Source organism: Amblyomma mixtum, chromosome 4, assembly GCF_055824585.1.
Source record: "Amblyomma mixtum isolate Tamu chromosome 4, ASM5582458v1, whole genome shotgun sequence".
Classification (NCBI taxonomy): Eukaryota; Metazoa; Arthropoda; class Arachnida; order Ixodida; family Ixodidae; genus Amblyomma; species Amblyomma mixtum.
The window spans coordinates 13,149,715-13,176,868 of record NC_143015.1 but is presented as its reverse complement, the minus strand read 5'-3'; the positions used below and the strand labels follow the sequence as shown (position 1 = coordinate 13,176,868).

General features: G+C 49.2%; 1 pseudogene; it reads right to left on the bottom strand.

Moving 5' to 3' along the window:
- Nucleotides 1-6,715: 6,715 nt before the first annotated feature.
- LOC149345731 (uncharacterized) lies at nt 6,716-26,461 on the bottom strand (annotated as a pseudogene).
- Nucleotides 26,462-27,154: the final 693 nt, after the last annotated feature.

Genomic DNA, 27,154 nt, shown 5'->3' with positions numbered 1-27,154 from the left:
CTCTTAACTTGAAGTGGTGAATCTTTTAGTTTATGGCGCAACAAGCATTTGATACGAAAGACTGGGCAAAAGTGCATCAGCACGTCTTCTGTTGATTTACTTGACAGAGAGGCAGGATTCCTGGATACCGAATACCAGTACAGCTGTAGGTATACAGGTATGTGTACGTGTAGGTATACCTATAGGTATAACTGTAATACCTGCACACCTGTCCTGGATACCTGTAGGTCTCAATCATTTCTTCGTGAGCGCTTTCCGCAAGCACGCTTTCTTGTCGTTGTGAACTGGCAAGGTGCCACAATTCCGCCCCGTTTTTGTGCTTTTATTCATTGGCGTTTTATTAGGTTCTCTTGTTGTCATTCCTAGAAATTGCATATTCCATTCGCCGATGGTCATATCGCTTCTTCCACCCCACGGCTCTATTTTAGCGTGAAACCTTGCACACTCCCCTTTTTTATATCTTGTATTTCTTTGTTTTTCTTCTCTGTTTGAGTTTTTATTCTTTCTCTTTCTTTTTCTCTTTTTATTTTTGTTAGGTGTAAATTTACACCTCCTGTTTCTCTTCGGCCAAATTTTTGTCAGCTTTCACTTCCCTTGCCACGCTCATTCTTCATAACCGCATTTCCTATTTCTCATCGTGATTCAGCCTCTGTTCCCGACATTTTCAGCCTTGTACACTGGTTCGAAATTTTTTCTTTTCTTTTTCTTGTTACTCGGGACGGTTTTAAATATCATGCTTTTTGCGTAGGAGCCTTGTACACTTCTTTCATCTTTCTCTTTTTACTCGATCTACATATTGCTACGCTGCTAGCTACTTACTAGCGCCGCTGTGCGATTCCGCAGCATGCACTAGTATTCCTCGTCTTCAGCTGCTCAAGAGTGGGCTGGCTGAATTTGCCGGCTGTGCAAGGGCTGATGTGCCCTTCTGCCCTTTCTGCTAAAGATCTGCCGGCTCTCGATGGCATTTTGATGCAGGTGCTGGGTAATTTCCTGATGCTGCACGAAGAGCTCCCGAGAGACTGCGACGCCCAGCTAAACCCCGAGGAAACACCTGTTCACAAGCAAGCCGCCGCTTGCGAGCCTTGGATCCTGAGTTTCGACGTCTGAGAACATAACCCCGCAAAATGGCGTCCGCTGCAGCAAGCCAGACAATACAGAACTCTGTTAGTTCCCAACCGCTGTTTCTCCATGTGCCTCGCACTCCCGCGTCGTGTCCTGGCGACAAGTTTCTAGACATGAAGGACTGGCTGGCCAGCTACGGCGATAGTTGTTGGGCAGCTTCGGCAACAGTGAACGGAATGAACGAGCTGAACTTTCCCTGCAGCCCCGAGATCAGCGGCCAAATGAGAGCGTCGCCATGCTCGTAGAAAACATGACGCGGCTCTTCAACGCAGGGATCCTTGCATGTACGAAGCGATGAAGGTGCGTCACATTATGCGAGGGGTCAAGGAGCAGGTTTTCGTCGGAGTTGTGCGCATCCCTCCTAGCACTGTGGTCGACTTTGCTCAGGAGGCGACAAGCAAGGAGCGTGCCTTGCAGCATAGGTTCACGTATTACGGCCTTCTGACAACTATAGCTGCTATGGACCACCAAATGGTGCTGCATGGCACTGAGAGTGAGGCCCTCCGTGAGCTTGTCAGGAGCATTGTGCACGAAGAGCTACAGAAGCTTTATCCTGTCGAGCAACATTCGGTTGTAGGAGCCATTTCGGGTGTTTTTCATGAAGAAGTCCGTCGAGCGGAGCAGCCAATGCCCTATCCCCAGCCGCCGTATGTCATGGCGTACAGCGAAGCGTTACGCAGCTCTTTGCCACTACCAGCGGTGTTTTACGGCCCTGCTCCTCGCGCATCGCATCAGCGCTTCTCACCATCGCCTGCTCTTTCTGAAGCACGACCACTCTCAGCAAAGCACTCGCGTGGCCCACATCGAACATATGCCCTTGTGCTTCCACTGCGGCGACGGCGGCCTCATACTTCGCCACTGCCCATATTGTTGGATGGGCCTCCGATTGCTCTCATAGATACTGGTGCCGATTTCTCCGTGATGAGCCGTACTCTTGCCGATCTTTTCAGGAAAGTTCTGACACCCTGGCACGGACCACTAATCCGGACAGCTGACGGCCAAGTGGTGATGCCGCTCGGCGTATGCACCTCTACGATAGAGATTCGCAGTATCATCATCACTGGCTGCTTCGCTGTGCTGGCTCAGTGCTCCAAGGACCTGATACTCGGCCTTGATTTTCTTCATGGAAATGGTGCTGTCATCAACCTCCGCCAACTCATTCTGACATTCTCCGCCTCGCTCACCAGAGGCGAAAACAGAGCGTCAGGCAGGGCAGTTTTTTGTGCGTCCGACGACATCACTCTACCACTTCGTGCCAGCTTGTTTGCAACCGTGGAGTGCGACAAGCCCCGCGTGTGCAAAGGCAACGCAGAAGGAAACCTGTCTTCACTGCTGAGTCAGGAAGTCTGCATCGCTCTGGTTGCCGTTGCCCCGCAGAAACGGCGAACTCAGCTTCTAGTTCAGAACTTTAGCACCGAATACCGCCACTTGCCTAAAAATACCGCCGTCGCCTATTTCGATAAACTTCGCGCGCCCGCCGTCCACTGTTTGTTGTCCACATTGAGCGACACCTCTCCAGGGGGACCTAGTCGAAGAGCTAAGGCTGACTTGAGGCCTGATTGGAACTTTGATCAGCAACGCCGCCCGCAAACCATCCTTGACTCTCTTCATGACTGCTTCGCGACTACCTCTAAGGTCAGGCCGACATACATAACGAAACATCGCATCATAATTGATGACAATGAACGGCCTATCCAGCAATACCTCCATCTATTGCCAGCGAAAGAACGTGAGGCGGTACGGCTGCAGTTTGATGTAGCCGTCACAAGCCTATGGGCTTTGCCCGTTGTGCTGGTCGCCAAGAAGGACGGGACACTCAGATTTACTGTCAACAATCGAAGACTTAACAAAATTACCAAAGAGGACGTTTACCCGTTACGACGAATCGATGGCTCTTTCAAGTGGCTGCGTCATGCCCGCTACTTTTCCTTTCTTGACCTCCACAGTGGGTACTAGGAGATTGAGGTGGATGAAGGGAACCGCGAGAATACAGCGTTCGTTACTCCCGACGGGTTGTACGAGTTCAAGATGCTATCCTTCGGATTGTGTTCCGCTCCTGCCACCTTTCAAATAATGAGGGACGCTGTCCTCGTCGTCCTCAAATGGCAGTCCTGTCTCGTCTACCTTGAAGACGTAATTTTTTCTGACACCTACGACAAGCATCTTAAGCGCTTGAGTGCAGTAATGGCGGCCATACAATCGGCCGGCCTCTCGCTCAAACCAGAAAAATGCAACTGCGTCCCAGCGGCTGAATTTCCTGGGCAATGTCGTGAGCGCTGAGGATGTTAGCCCTGACCCCGACAAAACGGATGCCGTCGCTGTGTTTCCGACCAGCACTTACAAGCGTGCTGTGCGCCATTTATTGGGGTTTCTGGGTCTACAAAGACGTTTTGTGGCAGATTTCTCCAGCCTAGCCGAGCCTCTAACTAGCTTGACAAAGGATGAGCAACCTTTCACTTGGGTTAAAGAACAGCGGGAGGACTTCGACGATCTTACAAACCGCCTCCAAACTACAGCCATCCTTGGCCACTTCGGCAAGGAGGCGGACGCGGCGCTGCAAAAGTACTTGATGCAGGGGTGTTGGTTCATGCTACAAAAATGTTAACGGCGCAGAAACTAACAGAAACGGACAGTAAGAGCGCCAACTAACAATAGAGTTTATTGCGGAAAAGTACGTCTTATATATCCCAGTACATTATCATATTCAGAACAAGACAACAAGAAAACAACATAGTCACGATTTATCTACAGACCACTTCATTATCACACCCAGTACAAGTCACAAAATTTGAGAACATAAAAAAACCTTATATCTAATATGACAATCTACAAATGAGTGTCTAAAAATTCCAGTTCTCCGGCGCTGAGCTTAACCGACGATTTGCTAATGCACGTGGCCCTAGCTTTCTTTGTGATAAGCCTCGACAATCTCTTTCAACCCGCTCACGGCCTTTACCGATAAACTCAGTCCTTTTCAGCACAGGTGCACATTCGTAACACTCGGTAGTGATCTGGGAGCCTCACCCACTCACTGTTTTTTTTACCGTCCTTTTGTTCTCGCAGCTCTTTCGTTGAAACCCCGGCCAGTCAGGCCGATGTACACACTCCCGCACTTGAGCGGTATATTATAGATGACACCGGATCTGCATTCAGTTACCGGCAACTTGTGCCTGATAGCGCATCATAGAGCATCATAGATTATCATAGAGCAAACCCTAGCAGGCTTACATGGTGCTGAAAACACCATTCTCACACCGTACCAACCGCCTATTTTCTTGATGTTGTGCGCTATCCAATGAATGTACGCAATTACCACCACAGGCCTCTTATCTTTGTTCTTGTTTGCCAGATCCCCACTCGAAGTGGGTTTGATTTTCTGCACCAATGTTTCGCATACAGCCGTGATCAAAAGGCACGAGTAGCCTGCGTTATCTAGTCTCGGCCACTTCAGCCAGCCTGCACACAGTGATTGCAGGATTTGCAGAGGGCTGCGTGCATGCACATCAAGGCGATACTCCTTTTCACAAGTTTGGAATGTGCACTGCTGAATGGCATAAGGCTTTTTCTAGAGTGGAGATTGTACATCCAACACACCTTCTCCTTACCACAGACGTTGAAGTGAACTTCAAGAAACTGGATTTTTGCCCCTTGAGGCAGTTATCAAGTAAAGGTAAGTCCTTGGGAACTGTCTCTAAATATCTTGGGAACATCAGCAGCAGCTACGTCAAATTTATAAGAAACGGTGGCGTGAAAAACAGTAAAATAGTCGTCCAAAAGCAGAAAACCCGTCTGACAGGAGTTCCGTTTAGCTGCGCAAAGATACGCTTGTCAATAAACGACAAAAAGGTGTCAGTTAAAATAGGGGCAATAGACGATCCAATGCAAATGCCAGCTCTTTGCAAATAAAAATTCTGGTTCAAACCAATGACAGTGGAGTGAAGTTAAAGTTCAATTAAGGACATGAAATCATCACTGATAATCCCAATGGCATTCTGAAATCTTGCCACGTCGGAATTATTGATGCTCTCACGAATGGCTCTAAAGAGGCCTTCATGAGGAACGGAATAATACAGGTTCTCTACATCAATTGAGAATGCAATGGATGCGTTTTCCAAACCTGCTTTCTATTCGGTCAAAACTGAGTCTGAGTTCCTAACCAGAAATGGGTCAACCACAGACAGATGCTTCAAAGAACTTTGTAGAAACAGATACACATGGAATTGCCAACACTCTGTTTCCGAGAAGACTTGCACTTGGAATCATTGCACAATCTCGTAAAGTCAGCAAAAAAAGGTGTTTTAGAAGTATTCTTCACTGGCAAAACCAACAAACACGAGTGTCCGTCTCGAGTTATTGTATGGGGTTATTGTATCGAGTTATTGTATTGTATTGTTGGTTTGTGCTTGTGTTGCAAACCCACCGCTGTTCGCGTGTACCTGGCGCACACGGCGGCAACTTAAGTTGCATTTAGCAGTTTTTTGCCCAGTGTCTCCTCTTCGCTGTACTGTACTGTACTATGTGAAAGAGGAATTTCTTCTTTCCTTCCTTCGTTCCTTATTGCGTGTTCCCTTTCCTCTAAAATCTCAATCACAATGGAGACACACAACGGCAATTCAGTGAGCGGCGCCACTGAAACCCGTTCGTGATATCTTCAAGCAGCGGATGGGCTCTCTTGAGAGGTCCCCTAGACACTTCCACGGACTTGTCCAATGGGCAAGGCATCGCGCTGAACGAGCGATGACGTTCCGTGGACTTCCAGGCAAAGCTGCAACATGTTGTCGCGTTCCACTCTTAAAGGCGAAGCTTAAGCTTCCTTGATTTTTTCTTTGAGGTTGCACACCATCGCCAGGTATCTCGAAGAGCAATTACATTTTGTCCACGGACCAAAGGAGCCAATTATGCGCCTTTTATTTCTGTAAAATCAACGGAGTCTGCAACATTGCGACCCATATACAGTATATATATAACCAATTCTTTCACTAGTCACGACTGTAGCTAGCCACAAATTTATTCAACAATATTACAGCATGTTGTCAACGTGACGTGCATTGCTCCAGTGCTGGGTTTCTGCCACAACGCTGTCAACGCCAACGCTGTCAGCGCCAACGCACGCAGTGCACATATCTGTCAATACCCCACGAAGATCAAAGCGCGAATGAAGCGTCCACTGACCTATGGGAGACAGTTATGCGCGCTACCTTTCCTTTCGTGAAAGTCACAGGGGCTTTACGACCATGGGTTGGAACCCGACCGCGGAGGCCGCGTTTCGATGGTAGTGGTGGTGAAAACATTTACTAGGAAGGGACATGAGGTATGCTTGGATCAGCTTGTAAGGGACCGCTTCTCACATGCATTAGGTGGAGGTCTCTAGTTGGGGACCCAAGTCTCTCTGCCCGCCTCCTGGATGCGCCACACTAACGCTTGTTGGGCCTCTAAGTCGTGGCAGCTGAGCAGGAACGCCTCCCAGTCGTCCCGGGTTGGGTTGGGAATTAAGTAAATAGCTGGGTTGGTGGAGGTGGTGGTGGTGAAAACTTTTATTTTATGAAAAAGAGTTTGGGAGCCACAGAGTGGCCCCGCTACATGGTCGGCGTCCCTATTCCGGGACACCGCACGACGAGGCCCCGTCTCTCGCCCGTTTCACCAGAGCCCTTTGGGACTCAAGCGAGGAGCAGTTGAGGAGGGCAGTCTCCCATGCCTCTCTGGAAGGGGTAGGGGAAGGGGGGAGGTGGGGATTTTGAGTACGTCTCCACACCATGTGGAAGATATCACAGGTCTCCCCACAGTGTGTGCATCGCCCATCCGTGTTAGGATCGTAATGTTTTATTATTGCAGGACAGAGTAGAGTACCTGTCTGCAGGCGCCTTAAAGTTCGCTCCTCCGTCTTACTCAGCCCTTTTGCAGGGGCCGGGAAAAGGCGGTGGTTGTCGCTATAATGTGTTAATATTGCCCTGAATCGCAGCAGCGGCTGGTTAGTCTCCGAGCCAGAAGAGCTGGGATGAGGAGCCCGGTGAGTAAGCGCTCGGGCAGCCGCGTCAGCGGCCTCATTACCTCGTAAGCCCTGGTGGCCAGGAGACCAAATGATTCGTTTGGGTGTTGGATCAGTGGCAGTCCGTCGTAGAATACAAGCAGCTAAGGGGGAGATCTCCCCTGCCAAGTAATGTTCACATGCTTTTCGGGAGTCCGTGATGATTATTCTCGAATTGGCGTGGGCGGCAGCAAGCGCTATCGCTACTTCCTCGGCCCGCATTGAATTCGGGGCTCGAAAGGAGAGTCCATCAACGTGCATTTCCTGGTGAACGACAGCGACCGAGTAAAATCCCGTGGGCGATGGCCCTGCTACGTCTACATAATATACACCGGGTCGGGAGCCGTGTTGTCTCTCAAGAGCCCGAGCCCGCGCTTGTCGTCTGTTTTCATGCATGTCGGTGTCCATGTTACGGGGGAGCGGGGAGACCCAGAGCATATGGCGCCATAGTACTGGGATACGCTCCGCCTCCTCTGGAGTGCAGTCGTGTTGGATGTGTAAGCGGTTTAGCAGGCGGCGCCCAGGAGCCGTCTGCGTGAGCCGCGTGTATTGGTTCACGAGGTGGGCCTCCCGCAGCTCCTGGTAGGAGTTTAGCACCCCCAATGCCTTGAGTTTGGCATTAGAGGTAGCCACCGGGAGATCCAGGGCTCGCTTAGTTGCCTTGCGGATGATGGCGTCTATTCGCGCCTCGTCTTGCTTAGTAGTGCGGAGATATGGCACGGCGTAGAGGAGCCGGCTAGTCACGAAGGCATAGACGAGCCGAAGCGCGTCCCTGTCCCGCAGACCACCCCGCTTGTTGGAAACGCGGCGGATCATGCGCCCTACCTGTTCGCCTACTCTCTTGAGTTTCGCAATAGTGGAGTCCGGTCTGAGTCTCTGGTGAATGAAAAGGCCCAGAATACGGAGCTCCTCCACCTCTCTAATAGGACCTCCTGACAGAGAGATGTGTATTGCTGTCCTATCCTTTGGGTTCGCTCTGACATGCAGAAGCTCTGATTTCGCTGGAGCATATTGGAGTCCACAGTCATTAGCATACGCATCGACTATGGAAGCAGCCTGCTGAAGGCGGTCCTCCATGTCCCCAAGGCTCCCCTGAGTGGTCCAAATTGTAATATCATCTGCATATAACGCGTGTTGAATGCCTTCCACCCGGGCCAATTGGCTTGGGAGGCGCATCATAGCAATGTTGAACAGGAGTGGTGATAACACTGCTCCCTGAGGGGTACCCCGTGTTCCCATCATGTAAGGGCCGTATTCCTCGCCCTCAATCCGAAGAAAGGCCTGGCGATTAGACAAGAAATCTCTTACATACGCGTAGGTCCTAGCCCCACAATCGGTAGAACTCAAGTTGGCCAGGATGCTTCCGTGTTTCACATTGTCGAAAGCCCCTTTCAGATGAAGGGCGAGGATGGCTTTGTCATTGTGTTGCATAGTTGTGGGTCGTATTACATCCCTGTGCAGCTGGAGAAGGACATCCTGTGCAGACATGTGAGGGCGAAACCCGAACATGGTGACTGAAAAGAAGCCCTTACTCTCCAGGTATGGAGAGAGGCGATCCCGTACCATCGTCTCCATAAGCTTGCCCGCACATGAGGTCAGTGATATGGGCCTCAGGTTGTCCGTATTCACGGCCTTACCTGTTTTAGGGATAAACGTCACAAGTGACGTTTTCCACTCGGGAGGGAGTGGACGCCCGTCCCAGATCTGGTTGATGTATTCTAATAAATGAAGGTAGGCTGAGTCCGGTAGGTTCGCCAACAGGTTCACTGTTATGTGGTCCCGTCCCGGAGCCGTACCCCGGCGCATTTTTGCTAAGGCCGCCTTAAGGTCGTGCAACTCAAAAGGGGCATCGAGTGTTTCATTAGGCCTGCCAGAGTACATGGTGGCCCAGGCGGGTCCTCCATACGACAGAGGTAGTGGAGAAGGCCCACACTATGTTATAGGCGTCCGCAGACACTGCTCTGCATTGCGGGCAGCTGCCGTTAACGAAGGGGTCAGAATATTTTAGTGCTGCCGAGCACAGCAATGTATTTGTGAGAAGGCCGAGAAGGAGCGGCTCATCCGCCTTCCTGACGCCATTACATGGGGGGGGAGGCAATGACTATCTTGATAGTATGATCGAATACCTTTTAAGATATACGCCTGTATAAAATCGGGTTCCTCATTTTGTGAAAAGGAGAGAACAGCCTTGTGCGAGAGCGCACGGGTGGCTGCGTTTGTTTCCTCGTTTCCTTCCAAACTCTGATGAGCAGGTGCCCATATAAGGTAACGTTGTGCGGGGTCCGTACCCCGTATGCATTTCTGGTAGATTCGATGGGTGGTGGTGGTGGAAAACATTCATTTAGGGCTATTTACAGGAGAGAGTGGGGACTGACCTCAAGGGCCAGCCCCTTACAAATTCTAGGAGAGGTCTCTAGGCCAGGACCGTTTTGGCTTCAGCGGCAGCTCCGGCCCTAGCGACGATGGCTCATTGGCTCTTTAACTTAGAGAAGCCGAGCAGGGCAGCCTCCCAGCTCTCTCGGCTAGATGAGGATAAAGGGGGTAAGCAGGGTTAGAGGGGCATGCAAAATACAATGTGGTGCACATCCGAGAACGCGCATCCACAATGCGGGCAAGCCCCATTAAAAGGCGGATTAAAATATTGCAACACTGTCGGGCATAGTACATTATTGGTACATAAGCGAAGCAGCCAACACTCCTCGCTTTTGGTTAGCCCTTTCGCAAGGGGATGAAACCGGCTATGCTCTGTTTGATAAAATTGAACAATTAGTGTGCAGTTCGTAGCCGGATTAGGTTCTGATACCTGAGGCAGCGGGTGTCGAGGCGATGCCCAGTTGTTGAGCGTGCGGGCTGAGCCGTCTGCAGCGTCGTTTCCCTCTAGTCCCGCATGTGATGGGGTCCAGATAACGACCCGCGTATTTCGGCGATCCCGGTACTCGCAGGTATAATAAATTTTAGCGGCGCGTGGAGATACGCGTCCTTGTTGTAGATTTCTACAGGCTTCCTGGGAGTCAGGTTCTGCAGCGGCGAGTGCTATGGCGACCTTCTCCGCGTGTGTAATGTTGGGGGCATAGAAAGTGAGTTCCTGAACGTAAGTAGTTTGATGGATTACTGCGGCCGTATACTATCCCCCATGGTGTGGGCCAGCAGCATCCGTTTAGAAGACTCCGTAGCGAAAGCCATAGCGGTCATTAAGGGCCGTCACGCCCGCGGTTCGACGGCCCTCGTGAGTCTCCTTTGTCATGTTCTGTGGCAGAGGTTGGACCTGCAGCGCGTGGCGCAAGTTCTCTGGAACCGTGGTCCTTTGCGCTGCATGCGCTTTGTAACAATTTGCAGGTGGTTTAGGACGCTTTTGCTGGCTGAGGATTTGTTTAACCACAAGTATTGATTGTTTAAATGCGCCTCCCGTAGCTCCGGAAAGGAGTTGGTCATCCCGAGATCGATGAGCCGTTGATTGCACGTCGTTATGGGGAGGTCGAGGGCGCGCTCATAGCTTTTGCAAACGATCACCTCTGGGATGTTCTCGTCACATTTCCGCAAGTGGAGATAGGGTGCCAAATAGAGTATCCGGCTGGTTACGAAGGCATTGGCTGTCCTCAGGGCGTGTTTGCATCGCAACCTCCCCCCATTTATTTATTTATTTACCCTCAGGGCCGTTGGGCGTTACAGAGGGGAGTGGGAATACATGCAAGTACCAAAAACAAAACAGCAGCTAGAAAAACTGAATATAGTTACAGCACACACTGGCATAAAATCAATAACAGAATTAACAAAAGGCAGTATTTCACAAAACAAAACACAAAAGAAAACGGCACCTAAATAATTAACAAAGTTATAGACCCATACTTGTATAAAATTAGTAGCAGTGTTACGAAATGCAGCAGTATCAGTAATTACAGCAATATTGTGGGGAAGGTGATTCCAGCTGACACAAGTTCTGGGCATCAATGAATCATGAAAACATCTTGACAGAAGCCAACAGCCACAGAAACCAAGGGGCACAGGGGATTTTTTTTTTATTTATTTTGTGGTGTTGATCAATTTAGAATATTACTGAATATGTTATCGCTTAAAGAAAATTGATTAGAAAAGCAGAAGAAAAAACAACCACATGCCGCCGGTGGGATCCGAACCCACGACCTCCGAATTACGCGTCCGGTGCTCTACCTCTGAGCTACGGCGACGGCTGTCAAATCTTCTGCTTTCGGGGGTATTTATGTTTACAAGTAACCTAACCTTGAGAGTGTTCATCAGCGCCACCCACGTTCATAAGCGGCGGACGTAGAACGTCCTGAGTTACCGCAGAGTGTGACGTAGAACGTCATCGAACGGAGAGGGTGGAAGCTGCGTGAGAACCCTCTTATGCCTCCTATGGCATCAAGGCTGCCAGAACCGAGGCCCTCGCTAAGCAATTAAGCAAACAAGGGAAGGGGAATGAGGGGCTCGTTATAAATATGACAGAAGCCAACAGCCACAGAAACCAAGGGGCACAGGGGATTTTTTTTTTATTTATTTTGTGGTGTTGATCAATTTAGAATATTACTGAATATGTTATCGCTTAAAGAAAATTGATTAGAAAAGCAGAAGAAAAAACAACCACATGCCGCCGGTGGGATCCGAACCCACGACCTCCGAATTACGCGTCCGGTGCTCTACCTCTGAGCTACGGCGACGGCTGTCAAATCTTCTGCTTTCGGGGGTATTTATGTTTACAAGTAACCTAACCTTGAGAGTGTTCATCAGCGCCACCCACGTTCATAAGCGGCGGACGTAGAACGTCCTGAGTTACCGCAGAGTGTGACGTAGAACGTCATCGAACGGAGAGGGTGGAAGCTGCGTGAGAACCCTCTTATGCCTCCTATGGCATCAAGGCTGCCAGAACCGAGGCCCTCGCTAAGCAATTAAGCAAACAAGGGAAGGGGAATGAGGGGCTCGTTATAAATATGACAGAAGCCAACAGCCACAGAAACCAAGGGGCACAGGGGATTTTTTTTTATTTATTTTGTGGTGTTGATCAATTTAGAATATTACTGAATATGTTATCGCTTAAAGAAAATTGATTAGAAAAGCAGAAGAAAAAACAACCACATGCCGCCGGTGGGATCCGAACCCACGACCTCCGAATTACGCGTCCGGTGCTCTACCTCTGAGCTACGGCGACGGCTGTCAAATCTTCTGCTTTCGGGGGTATTTATGTTTACAAGTAACCTAACCTTGAGAGTGTTCATCAGCGCCACCCACGTTCATAAGCGGCGGACGTAGAACGTCCTGAGTTACCGCAGAGTGTGACGTAGAACGTCATCGAACGGAGAGGGTGGAAGCTGCGTGAGAACCCTCTTATGCCTCCTATGGCATCAAGGCTGCCAGAACCGAGGCCCTCGCTAAGCAATTAAGCAAACAAGGGAAGGGGAATGAGGGGCTCGTTATAAATATGACAGAAGCCAACAGCCACAGAAACCAAGGGGCACAGGGGATTTTTTTTTATTTATTTTGTGGTGTTGATCAATTTAGAATATTACTGAATATGTTATCGCTTAAAGAAAATTGATTAGAAAAGCAGAAGAAAAAACAACCACATGCCGCCGGTGGGATCCGAACCCACGACCTCCGAATTACGCGTCCGGTGCTCTACCTCTGAGCTACGGCGACGGCTGTCAAATCTTCTGCTTTCGGGGGTATTTATGTTTACAAGTAACCTAACCTTGAGAGTGTTCATCAGCGCCACCCACGTTCATAAGCGGCGGACGTAGAACGTCCTGAGTTACCGCAGAGTGTGACGTAGAACGTCATCGAACGGAGAGGGTGGAAGCTGCGTGAGAACCCTCTTATGCCTCCTATGGCATCAAGGCTGCCAGAACCGAGGCCCTCGCTAAGCAATTAAGCAAACAAGGGAAGGGGAATGAGGGGCTCGTTATAAATATGACAGAAGCCAACAGCCACAGAAACCAAGGGGCACAGGGGATTTTTTTTTATTTATTTTGTGGTGTTGATCAATTTAGAATATTACTGAATATGTTATCGCTTAAAGAAAATTGATTAGAAAAGCAGAAGAAAAAACAACCACATGCCGCCGGTGGGATCCGAACCCACGACCTCCGAATTACGCGTCCGGTGCTCTACCTCTGAGCTACGGCGACGGCTGTCAAATCTTCTGCTTTCGGGGGTATTTATGTTTACAAGTAACCTAACCTTGAGAGTGTTCATCAGCGCCACCCACGTTCATAAGCGGCGGACGTAGAACGTCCTGAGTTACCGCAGAGTGTGACGTAGAACGTCATCGAACGGAGAGGGTGGAAGCTGCGTGAGAACCCTCTTATGCCTCCTATGGCATCAAGGCTGCCAGAACCGAGGCCCTCGCTAAGCAATTAAGCAAACAAGGGAAGGGGAATGAGGGGCTCGTTATAAATATGACAGAAGCCAACAGCCACAGAAACCAAGGGGCACAGGGGATTTTTTTTTTATTTATTTTGTGGTGTTGATCAATTTAGAATATTACTGAATATGTTATCGCTTAAAGAAAATTGATTAGAAAAGCAGAAGAAAAAACAACCACATGCCGCCGGTGGGATCCGAACCCACGACCTCCGAATTACGCGTCCGGTGCTCTACCTCTGAGCTACGGCGACGGCATCTTGTACGACATGGAGGGATCCAAACTTTGTGGCGGTGATCATTGCCTGCTGAAATATAAGGTGGTCTTTTTAATAACTTCTCTTTAAGATAAGGGTTATGATAAATTTTCTGAAAAGTACATAATGAAGCTATTGATCTGCGATGGGAAAGAAGCTGTATGGAAATGTGAGCTTTCATGGCAGTTACACTACTAGTACGATGATAGTTGGAAAGAATGAAGCGACAACCGCGGTTTTGAATTCATTCTCAGTCAGAAATGAGAGATTCGACCCCAAGATTCCACACCGATGAAGCATATTCCAATTTAGAGCGAACCAATGTTTTTTAAAGTAATATTTTTAATGAACTCGGTGCACATGAAAAATTTCTGCGAAGGTATTGAAGCATGCGGTTCGCGTTATTTGTAATGTAATCAACAAGAGTTTTCCAAGACAGGTTAGAAGAGACGTGAACACCCAGATATTTATAAGACGACACAGTTTCAAGAGTGAAGCCATTAATGCAGTAGGTAGAGGGTGTATTAGATAGACGAGAAATGGGCAAATGCTCGCATATAGTAATGTTTAGCTTCATATTCCGCAGTTTACACCAATCCAGTACGTTGTTAATACCTGACTGAAGAACACATACATCATTATCATCATTAATTTCGCGGTAAATAACAGTCATCGGCAAAAAGACAAATGGAAGGCGCAATATTAGTTGGTAAGTCGTTTATATAAATGAGAAAGAGGAGGGGCCCAAGAACGGACCCCTGAGGCACGCCAGAGCAAACAGGAGAGGAATCTGAATTGACGTTATTTGCTGTTACAAACTGACTTCGGTTTGAAAGAAAACAATGCAACCATGCAAGCGCTGTGGAATCAATGTTAAGGCTGTTCAGTTTAACAAAAAGAAGCTCATGTGAAACCTTGTCAAATGCTTTAGAAAAATCTATAAATATAGAATCAGCATGGGACCCGCGATCTAGAATGCAATGCAAGTCATTTGTGAAACATATGAGTTGCGTTTCGCATGAAAACGATTTACGAAAGCCGTGTTGGGCATTAGTGAAAAAGCAATGGGATTCTAAAAAAATAGCAAGATGAGAGTAGATAACATGCTCCATGATTTTACATAGAATGCTGGTGAGCGACACAGGGCGAAAGTTATCAGGGCAATGTTTATCGCCAGACTTATGCAGCGGAATCACCCTCCCAACTTTCCAGTCATTGGGAATACAGCCTGTTTCCAGAGACTATACCTAATGTTCTAAACAGCTACGAATCTAACCAGCTGAGCATGTATAACCTCCGACCACATGATTTAAAAGTGTACTTTGTAAATAATATTCCATAACTTCTTTTCATATATTGTAGTTTGTGTATGTACCGGTGTCTTTTTCCCCTTTGTAATCAACCCAGCAGTGTATAACTTTCAAATGCATTTTTTCAGTTTTAATTGTTTTTTTCTAGTTTCAAACTACATCTCTGTGTACCCACCAGTTCAATCGTAAATATTATAAATTCTTTCTACAGTGTGCTCGTATGCGATCTGCCACCGTTGTATGCATGTGTTTATTTTATTATTTTGTAATGGCTCTTAGATGAGCCACAGGCATTTTCAAGCTATTTTCTTTAGCTTTTGGCCTGTGGCTCATCCTAAAGACTGTATGCACATTTGTAAAATAAAATAAAGTTTGGTTTGGTTTGGTTTGGTCAAACAGTTTGTGAGGATAATTGAACTGTACATCTTTGTGTTAACCAGAAATTTCGAATTGATGTTATCGACGCCACAGGAGGAAGAAATCTTAAGGCTTTCAATTATTCTCAGGATGCCAGTTGTGTCAAAAAGAATTGGATCCATGGGAAAAGCATCCAAGACCGGACACTCCTGATTCGTAAGGGAAACATTGCCAGAAAAAGCAGCAACAAAAAAACTGTTAAGAACACTACCGCATTCATTGGGTGCAAATGCAACGCCGTCAGAAGATTTAAGTAGTACTGACGAACTATCTTTCTTGTTCACAGTGTTCCAAAACTGTCTAGGGTTATTAATCAGCAAAGCAGGCAAAGTACTCTTAAAGAAGGAGCCCTTAGCATTTTTCAGAACTAATTTGTTCTGAGCGGCCGCAGAAAGGTAACCGTCCCATTGTTGTTGCGAATTCGACGATTTCGCCGAGCGAAACAAACGCTTTTTCTTATTGGATAGCCTGTTTAAAACGTTATTAAACCGCGGTGATTGGCTCTTACACCACAAAATTCTAAGCGGCACAAATGTATTAGTGAGACGTTCAGCAGTGTCCCTAAACATTTCCCATTTAATGTGGACAGAACGCTGCTGAAAATCTGGTAAATAATTGTTTAAGAAAAGAGCTAATTCACGATTAATGCCATCATAGTCCGCCGATTTATAATCTCTAATAGACTTGAAGATACTCCGGCAATCAGGAATATTAATTTTTACATCGAAATGAAGCAAGGTGTGATCACTAAGACCAGGTAAGTACGAGATTGAAGGGTTAAGATTTGGCGCGTTGGTTAGCACAAGGTTTAATACATTGGAAGATGATGGCGTGACTCGAGTTGGCTTAGTAACTAGCTGCGAAAGGTTGAAGTCCAAACAGGTTCGCAAAAAGTTATTGCATTCGGTAGGAAAGGTGCGAGGATACGGCGATGTATTAGCACACACGATATTGGGATAATTGAAGTCACAGGCAAGAAGGATTGCCGCACCCGGATAACGTACTGAGATCATGTTAAGAGCATCATGCAAATCTTCAACGAAAGCTGCACACGAAGACGGGGGACGGTAGCATATGCTCAGAATCAGTTTCTTGAAATTAACACCAAGTTCAACCCAAACCAACTCTAAATTGCTAGAAAGACTAACAGGTGACGACAGAATATTATCGGCGATAGCTATTAAAACACCACCTCCACTTCTGTCACCTCTAACAGAATGATAAACATTGTAGCGCTTCTATCAATAAACAGTTCCTTGCTCTCTATCTCTGCAGAGAGCCACGTTTCTGTCAGCAATACAACATCGGCATCACATGAGTCGATGACAGAGTTTTGATCTTCCCGCTTTGGTGTTATGCTTCTTATGTTTGTGAAAAGAATTGAAAGCGCTGTCTTATCTCCAGTCGTCCATCCACTGCCCCTCCCGCACCTGTATGGCGAAGCGTGTGGCGAATCAGAAGCAGCGCGACAAGGGGCCACTAAAGATCCCAGTGGGCCAGATAGCTCGAAAACGCTATCGTGAATAGGGTCATAGCCGTACCATTTGTTGTTACAATGCAGTTTGTAATACCTATGATTATACTTAAAGTCAGCATCCTTCGCGAACTGCAAAAGCTTCTTTCTAGCGACACGTGTCTGCAAAGAATAATCTTCACTTACAGCGACCTTATTATCTTGAAATTTAGCAGACTGCACTAGGATTTGTTGTTTTGTTTTGAAAGACCGGAACTTCACAACAATCGGACGATTCTTTTCGTCTGAGAACACACCAATCCTGTGTACTCGTTCAAACATGTCATTCGTAAGAACAGGATCAAAGCAGCCTGAAACAAGGTTCAATAACTTTTCTTCCGTTTCATCCCACGTTTCGGAAAAACTGTAGGGTACGCCGAAGACCAGAAGATTTTCCCTGCGCTGCCGGTCTTCTAGCTCTGCATGTCCAAGACGTAACTTGCTATTTTCATTGACAAGCTGATCGTCCCACGTTTCGGACTAACTGTCGGGTACGCCGAAGAACAGAAGATTTTCCCTGCGCTGCCGGTCTTCTAGCTCTGCCTGTCCAAGACGTCAGTTGTTATTTTCATTGACAAGCTGGTCGTCCCACGTTAAGGACAAACTGTCGGGTACGCCGAAGAACAGAAGATTTTCCCTGCGCTGCCGGTCTTCCAGCTCTGCCTGTCCAAGACGTAACTTGCTATTTTCATTGACAAGCTGATCGTCCCACGTTTCGGGCAAACTGTGGGGTACGCCGAAGAACAGAAGATTTTCCCTGCGCTGCCGGTCTCCCAGCTCTGCCTGTCCAAGACGTCACTTGCTATTTTCAATGACAAGCTGTTCGTCCCACATTTCGGACAAACTGTCGGGAACGCCGAAGAACAGAAGACTTTCCCTGCGCTGCCGGTGTTCCAGCTCGGCATGTCCAAAATGTAACTTGCTATTTCCATTGACAAGCTGATCGTCTCACGTTTAGGACAAACGGTCAGGTACGCCGAAGAACAGAAGATTTTCCCTCCGCTGCCGGTGTTCCAGCTCTGCCTGTCCAAGACGTAACTTGCTATATTCATTGACAAGCTTGTCGTCCCACGTTAAGGACAAACTGTGGGGTACGCCGAAGAACAGAAGATTTTCCCTGCGCTGCCGGTCTTCCAGCTCTGCCTGTCCAAGACGTAACTTCCTATTTTCATTGACAAGCTTGTCGTCCCACGTTAAGGACAAACTGTGGGGTACGCCGAAGAACAGAAGATTTTCCCTCCGCTGCCGGTATTCCAGCTCTGCCTGTCCAAGACGTCACTTGCTATTTTCAATGACAAGCTTGTCGTCCCACGTTAAGGACAAACTGTGGGGTACGCCGAAGAACAGAAGATTTTCCCTGCGCTGCCGGTCTTCCAGCTCTGCCTGTCCAAGACGTCACTTGCTATTTTCAATGACAAGCTGTTCGTCCCACATTTCGGACAAACTGTCGGGAACGCCGAAGAACAGAAGACTTTCCCTGCGCTGCCGGTCTTCCAGCTCTGCCTGTCCAAGACGTCACTTGCTATTTTCAATGACAAGCTGTTCGTCCCACATTTCGGACAAACTGTCGGGAACGCCGAAGAACAGAAGACTTTCCCTGCGCTGCCGGTATTCCAGCTCGGCATGTCCAAAATGTAACTTGCTATTTCCATTGACAAGCTGATCGTCTCATGTTTAGGACAAACGGTCAGGTACGCCGAAGAACAGAAGATTTTCCCTCCGCTGCCGGTATTCCAGCTCTGCCTGTCCAAGACGTAACTTGCTATTTTCATTGACAAGTTGGTCGTCCCACGTTTCGGAGAAACAGTCGTGTGCGCCGAAGAACAGAAGATTTTCCCTCCGCTGCCGGTATTCCAGCTGTGCCTGTCCAAGACGTAACTTGCTATTTTCATTCACAAGCTGATCGTCCCACGTTAAGGACAAACTGTGGGGTACGCCGAAGAACAGAAGATTTTCCCTGCGCTGCCGGTCTTCCAGCTCTGCCTGTCCAAGACGTCACTTGCTATTTTCAATGACAAGCTGTTCGTCCCACATTTCGGACAAACTGTCGGGAACGCAGAAGAACAGAAGACTTTCCCTGCGCTGCCGGTATTCCAGCTCGGCATGTCCAAAATGTAACTTGCTATTTCCATTGACAAGCTGATCGTCTCACGTTTAGGACAAACGGTCAGGTACGCCGAAGAACAGAAGATTTTCCCTCCGCTGCCGGTATTCGAGCTCTGCCTGTCCAAGACGTCACTTGCTATTTTCAATGACAAGCTGTTCGTCCCACATTTCGGACAAACTGTCGGGAACGCCGAAGAACAGAAGACTTTCCCTGCGCTGCCGGTCTTCCAGCTCTGCCTGTCCAAGACGTCACTTGCTATTTTCAATGACAAGCTGTTCGTCCCACATTTCGGACAAACTGTCGGGAACGCCGAAGAACAGAAGACTTTCCCTGCGCTGCCGGTATTCCAGCTCGGCATGTCCAAAATGTAACTTGCTATTTCCATTGACAAGCTGATCGTCTCATGTTTAGGACAAACGGTCAGGTACGCCGAAGAACAGAAGATTTTCCCTCCGCTGCCGGTATTCCAGCTCTGCCTGTCCAAGACGTAACTTGCTATTTTCATTGACAAGTTGGTCGTCCCACGTTTCGGAGAAACGGTCGTGTGCGCCGAAGAACAGAAGATTTTCCCTGCGCTGCCGGTATTCCAGCTGTGCCTGTCCAAGACGTAACTTGCTATTTTCATTCACAAGCTGATCGTCCCACGTTTTGGACAAACGGTCGGGTACGCCGAAGAACAGATTTTGCCTGCGCGGCCGGTATTCCAGCTCTTCCTGTCCAAGACTTGCTATTTTCATTGAAAAGCTGGTCGTCCCACGTTTCGGACAAACTGTCGGGTACGCCGAAGAACAGAAGATTTTCCCTGCGCTTTCGGTCTTCCAGCTCTGCCTGTCCAAGACGTAACTTGCTATTTTCATTGACAAGCTGATCGTCCCACGTTTCGGGCAAACTGTGGGGTACGCCGAAGAACAGAAGATTTTCCCTGCGCTGCCGGTCTCCCAGCTCTGCCTGTCCAAGACGTCACTTGCTATTTTCAATGACAAGCTGTTCGTCCCACATTTCGGACAAACTGTCGGGAACGCCGAAGAACAGAAGACTTTCCCTGCGCTGCCGGTGTTCCAGCTCGGCATGTCCAAAATGTAACTTGCTATTTCCATTGACAAGCTGATCGTCTCACGTTTAGGACAAACGGTCAGGTACGCCGAAGAACAGAAGATTTTCCCTCCGCTGCCGGTATTCCAGCTCTGCCTGTCCAAGACGTAACTTGCTATTTTCATTGACAAGCTTGTCGTCCCACGTTAAGGACAAACTGTGGGGTACGCAGAAGAACAGAAGATTTTCCCTGCGCTGCCGGTCTTCCAGCTCTGCCTGTCCAAGACGTAACTTCCTATTTTCATTGACAAGCTTGTCGTCCCACGTTAAGGACAAACTGTCGGGAACGCCGAAGAACAGAAGACTTTCCCTGCGCTGCCGGTATTCCAGCTCGGCATGTCCAAAATGTAACTTGCTATTTCCATTGACAAGCTGATCGTCTCATGTTTAGGACAAACGGTCAGGTACGCCGAAGAACAGAAGATTTTCCCTCCGCTGCCGGTATTCCAGCTCTGCCTGTCCAAGACGTAACTTGCTATTTTCATTGACAAGTTGGTCGTCCCACGTTTCGGAGAAACGGTCGTGTGCGCCGAAGAACAGAAGATTTTCCCTCCGCTGCCGGTCTTCCAGCTCTGCCTGTCCAAGACGTAACTTGCTATTTTCATTGACAAGCTTGTCGTCCCACGTTAAGGACAAACTGTGGGGTACGCCGAAGAACAGAAGATTTTCCCTGCGCTGCCGGTCTTCCAGCTCTGCCTGTCCAAGACGTCACTTGCTATTTTCAATGACAAGCTGTTCGTCCCACATTTCGGACAAACTGTCGGGAACGCCGAAGAACAGAAGACTTTCCCTGCGCTGCCGGTATTCCAGCTCGGCATGTCCAAAATGTAACTTGCTATTTCCATTGACAAGCTGATCGTCTCACGTTTAGGACAAACGGTCAGGTACGCCGAAGAACAGAAGATTTTCCCTCCGCTGCCGGTATTCGAGCTCTGCCTGTCCAAGACGTAACTTGCTATTTTCATTGACAAGCTGGTCGTCCCACGTTTCGGAGAAACGGTCGTGTGCGCCGAAGAACAGAAGATTTTCCCTCCGCTGCCGGTATTCCAGCTCTGCCTGTCCAAGACGCAACTTGCTATTTTCATTTACAAGCTGATCGTCCCACGTTTCGGACAAACTCTCGGGTACGCCGAAGAACAGAAGATTTTCCCTGCGCTGCCGGTATTCCAGCTCTGCCTGTCCAAGACGTAACTTGCTATTTTCAATGACAAGCTGTTCGTCCCACATTTCGGACAAACTGTCGGGAACGCCGAAGAACAGAAGACTTTCCCTGCGCTGCCGGTATTCCAGCTCGGCATGTCCAAAATGTAACTTGCTATTTCCATTGACAAGCTGATCGTCTCACGTTTAGGACAAACGGTCAGGTACGCCGAAGAACAGAAGCTTTTCCCTGCGCTGCCGGTATTCCAGCTCTGCCTGTCCAAGACGTAACTTGCTATTTTCATTGACAAGTTGGTCGTCCCACATTTCGGACAAACGGTCGGGTACGCCGAAGGACAGAATATTTTCCCTGCGCTGCCGGTATTCCAGCTCTGCCTGTCCAAGACGTAACTTGCTATTTTCATTGACAAGCTTGTCGTCCCACGTTAAGGACAAACTGTCGGGTACGCCGAAGAACAGAAGATTTTCCCTGCGCTGCCGGTCTTCCAGCTCTGCCTGTCCAAGACGTCACTTGCTATTTTCAATGACAAGCTGTTCGTCCCACATTTCGGACAAACTGTCGGGAACGCCGAAGAACAGAAGATTTTCCCGGTGCTGCCGGTATTCCAGCTCTGCCTGTCCAAGACGTAACTTGCTATTTTCATTTACAAGCTGATCGTCCCACGTTTCGGACAAACTGTCGGGTACGCCGAAGAACAGAAGATTTTCCCTGCGCTTCCGGTCTTCCAGCTCTGCCTGTCCAAGACGTAACTTGCTATTTTCATTTACAAGCTGATCGTCCCACGTTTCGGACAAACTGTCGGGTACGCCGAAGAACCGAAGATTTTCCCTGCGCTGCCGGTCTTCCAGCTCTGCCTGTCCAAGACGTCACTTGTTATTTTCATTGACAAGCTGATCGTCCCACGTTTTGGACAAACGGTCGGGTACGCCGAAGAACAGATTTTGCCTGCGCGGCCGGTATTCCAGCTCTTCCTGTCCAAGACTTGCGATTTTCATTTACAAGCTGATCGTCCCACGTTTCGGACAAACTGTCGGGTACGCCGAAGAACCGAAGATTTTCCCTGCGCTGCCGGTCTTCCAGCTCTGCCTGTCCAAGACGTCACTTGTTATTTTCAATGACAAGCTGGTCGTCCCACGTTTCGGACAAACGAACGGGTACGCCGAAGAACCGAAATTTTTCCTGCGCTGCCGGTCTTCCAGCTCTGCCTGTCCAAGACGTCACTTGTTATTTTCAATGACAAGCTGGTCGTCCCACGTTTCGGACAAACTGTCGGGTACGCCGAAGAACAGAAGACTTTCCCTGCGCTGCCGGTATTCCAGCTCGGCTTGTCCAAGATCTAACTCGCTATTTCCATTGACAAGCTGATCGTCCCACGTTTCGGACAAACGAACGGGTACGCCGAAGAACCGAAATTTTTCCTGCGCTGCCGGTCTTCCAGCTCTGCCTGTCCAAGACGTCACTTGTTATTTTCAATGACAAGCTGGTCGTCCCACGTTTCGGACAAACTGTCGGGTACGCCGAAGAACAGAAGACTTTCCCTGCGCTGCCGGTATTCCAGCTCGGCTTGTCCAAGATCTAACTCGCTATTTCCATTGACAAGCTGATCGTCCCACGTTTCGGACAAACGGTCAGGTACGCCGAAGAACAGAAGATTTTCCCTGCGCTGCCGGTATTCCAGCTGTGCCTGTCCAAGACGTAACTTGCTATTTTCATTCACAAGCTGATCGTCCCACGTTTTGGACAAACGGTCGGGTACGCCGAAGAACAGATTTTGCCTGCGCGGCCGGTATTCCAGCTCTTCCTGTCCAAGACTTGCTATTTTCATTGAAAAGCTGGTCGTCCCACGTTTCGGACAAACTGTCGGGTACGCCGAAGAACAGAAGATTTTCCCTGCGCTTTCGGTCTTCCAGCTCTGCCTGTCCAAGACGTAACTTGCTATTTTCATTTACAAGCTGATCGTCCCACGTTTCGGACAAACTGTCGGGTACGCCGAAGAACAGAAGATTTTCCCTGCGCTGCCGGTATTCCAGCTCTGCCTGTCCAAGACGTAACTTGCTATTTTCATTGACAAGCTGGTCGTCCCACGTTTCGGACAAACGGTCGTGTACGCCGAAGAACAGAAGATTTTCCCTGCGCTGCCGGTATTCCAGCTCTGCCTGTCCAAGACGTAACTTGCTATTTTCATTGACAAGCTGATCGTCCCACATTTCGGACAAACTGTCGGGTACGCTGAAGAACAGAAGATTTTCCCTGCGCTGCCGGTATTCCAGCTCTGCCTGTCCAAGACGTAACTTGCTATTTTCATTGACAAGCTGATCGGCTAGCTCACGCAAAATCCGCAATTCCCCGCGAGCCGCCTCACTGGCGGATGATTTAGATTCCACTGCCGGCAGTCTCGCGTCAATATCGGCAATATTCCTAATCATAGACTCCTGATTTAGTTTCATTTCATTAATAGAGCTTGTTAGGTGTGATGTCTCTAACTCCATTTTAGCGGTCCCTGAATTAACACCTTCTAACAGAGTCAACATGTCGTTGAGCTGTTTCTGCAGGGAATTATCAACAGCGCTGTCTTTGGACCGTGTGACAGCGCAAGAGCCCGACCCAGGGCCATATTTAAGCTCAACGTCCCCCGACAACAAAAGCAGTTGACTAGAAACATCGAAGCACTGGACGAGCAAAATCAACAGCACTCCCGGGCGTGGGAACAGGAGCAGGCACATATTTCTCGATTTCTTTGCAAACATGGAATAGTTATTAGCAACCTGCATGAAGAAACGCATGCCGTGAAGCAGCCTCATGATGACGCTGTTCCCACGCCCACTGAAAGGCGCAGGCCGCTGCAGTCTGTCTTTATCCAGGTGAAAAGGTGATGTCGTGGACGATGCGCAGGACTTGATAGATGGAGCCAGAGTGTATTAGGGTTGCCAGAGCTCTCCATTTTCAACGCTGCCAACTTGAATGTCGACAGTCACAGGCATAGCCGGAATGGCATCAGCCGGTGCCATAGGTCGCGCGCTGAGTTGAAGGATTGCCGTTTTCTGCATGAAGAAACGCATGCCGTGAAGCAGCCTCATGATGACGCTGTTCCCACGCCCACTCTGTTAGAGATTGTTAGAGACCCGGCAGACAATGCGGCCCACCTGATCTCCAATCTTGCGGAGCTTCTTCAGGGTTGTATCGATATTGAGGTTGAGGTGACTAAAGGATCCCAATGCTCTTATCTCATCGTGTTCAGGGACAGGGCCGCTAGCAAGGGAGATGTAAATTTTGGCGATGCACGAATTCTGATTTGGTCGGGGAGCGTTACATGCCGCAGCCGCGAGCGTATCCGTCCACAACAGTCGCCGCTGATTGCAGGTCGGCCTCGATCTGTCCCATCGACCCAGGGGTTGCCTAGAGCATGATGTCGGTATAGAGGGCATGCCTGATGCATGCGACATTATTAAGCAGTGGGGGATGGTGAGCAATGGCGAGTTCAAAGTGGAGGAGAGAGAGGACTGCTCCCTGTGGTGTTCCTCTGCTATCTGGAGGGTACGGGCTATGCTCCTGATCTGGATGCGTATATAAGTTGGCCGATCTCTAAGAAATTGTCTGATGTATCAAAAACGTCTGGTGGCCACAATTCCTCTGTGACAAATGTGTGAGGATGATGTCGCGGGTCACGTTGTCAACGCCCCCTTGAGGTCCATGGCGAGAACCACCTTGTCGTCACTGAGGTGTTCGACCGGATTCAATACTTCTTGTGTAATTGCAGCAGAACACCAGGCGCGGATAGGTTGAACAAGTTCAGCTCTCGGAGGCAACGCCGGCGGTGGACAACCACCTCTTGTACCTCTGGGAGGCCCGGCATAGCCTTATCCGCTGATGGCGCTGCCAGAAGCCCAACCGCCAACTCAAAATTCCTGTCGCGGCACCCACCCAAGAGGCAGCCGAGTATGCGGCACAACTCGCCGACTGAAACTGGGTAGACCGCTGTAATACTACGGTCCGACAACTGTCGATTTGGAGCACATGGCGCCTCTGTCGTTCCTTGTTCGATCAGGCACAAACACGTAACGATACCCAGAAACCCCTACAGAGAGCTATTCGCGCTTTCGTCAGGAACACTTTCAATCTGGCTACAGCACTCAGAGATATATATCTGTGTAGCAATCAAGACTCCCGCTGGTCGGCATACTGATATGCAGGCTCTGAAAATTATGAAAGCTGGACAGACCATTCCAGCTTTACAACCTAAAAGCGGTCCTGGCAAAAATGAAGCACGGCACAGCGCCCGGACGAGATAGAGTCACGGATAAGCTCCTTGCTAACCTCCCGGGCCCGGCATACCTGCGTCTTCACTACTTTAACAACATGTGGAACGGGGGCGCACCTCTCAAAATGGACCGGAAAACCACATTACTCAATTTCATACCGAAACCCTGAAAAGCCATCAATACTGAGAATCTCCGACCTATTTCACGGATTTCTTGTGTGGGGCAGTTCATGGAATCTATGGCCAGAGACAGAATTCAACATATCTAGATTCGATAGGCCATGAAGAGTGTGCCCCCTTGATCGACGTTCCGACCGGCCCCTCGCGAGAGGGTGATTACGTAATTTGAATGGGACGGTGAGGCCGCGACAGCAATCACAACCTCTTCTGCGTGTGTTGCACTGCGGACTCTGAAGGTGAGGCTGATAACGGTGTTGTTGTTGTGAATGAGTGCAGCCGTGTACCATCCCCCATGGTGAGGGCAGGAGGCATTGGCGTAGTATGGACCTGTTTTGCTGCCATAGTGTCGGGCTAGGGCTGCTGCTCGTGCCGGGCGCCGACCACTGTGATCTTCCTGTGACATGTTGGCTGGAATAGGCCGCACATGGAGGGCGCGTCTCCACAATTTTGGGATGTGAAACCTGTCTTCCATGAGAGTGATGTGTGGGATACGGAGTCGAGCAAGAAGGCGGTGACTCTAGTCCGTTTGCGACAAGCGTGTGTACTGGTTTGTAAGGTGCGACTGCCGGAGCTCCCGGGAAGTATTCAGCCCACCAAGGGCCACAAGCTGGCAATTTGAAGTAGTGATGGGGAGGTCCAGGGTCATCGCATATACTAAACGTGTACTGCTCTCCCGAACTGAAGCGAGTGATTTTTGCGAGCCCCTTAAGACGCGCGCTAAGATTAGCTGCCCGCGATCCCCACCTGGTTGTGAGCTACTTTAACGATCCCGGTGAGCTGTGGGGATGTCGCAACGAAGAGCCCCCGAACGTAAGCTGGCGAAGTTGGCGTCCACGTTGGGCCTCGCCTTCCACATAGGCTCCGTCCACGCAGCCCGGCTAGTAAACTTTGTCGCCCCGCGGGAAGGTTTACAACTCAAATCTCTCTTTCTGTGGACAATGGTCCCAGAAGCGAAACTTGAAGGCTACTTACTGCCCGTGTGGTGGGACAGCAGGCATCGTACACAAGCAACCCAGACCGCCGGCATTTTCCTATAGGAATATTACGGTAGGAGCAACAAGCGGCGACCGGAACACAGCTCCAGAGAGAAGGGAAGGAGGCAACGAGAGGACTATGGAGCACCTCCACCAAGTGTGACGCGGGACTTCAATGTCCAGGTTTACTCCAACGCGCAGCCAGAGACGCGCGTCGAGTGACGGCCTGTTGACGAAGGGAGCGAGGTAGGTTGGGGTGGCGATGGAATGAGCGGACAACGAGAAAGAGCGTCGGCGTCCTTATGTTGTTTTCCAGATTTGTATGTGACTGTAAAATCTAATCCTCGGACAAGGAGAAACCAGTG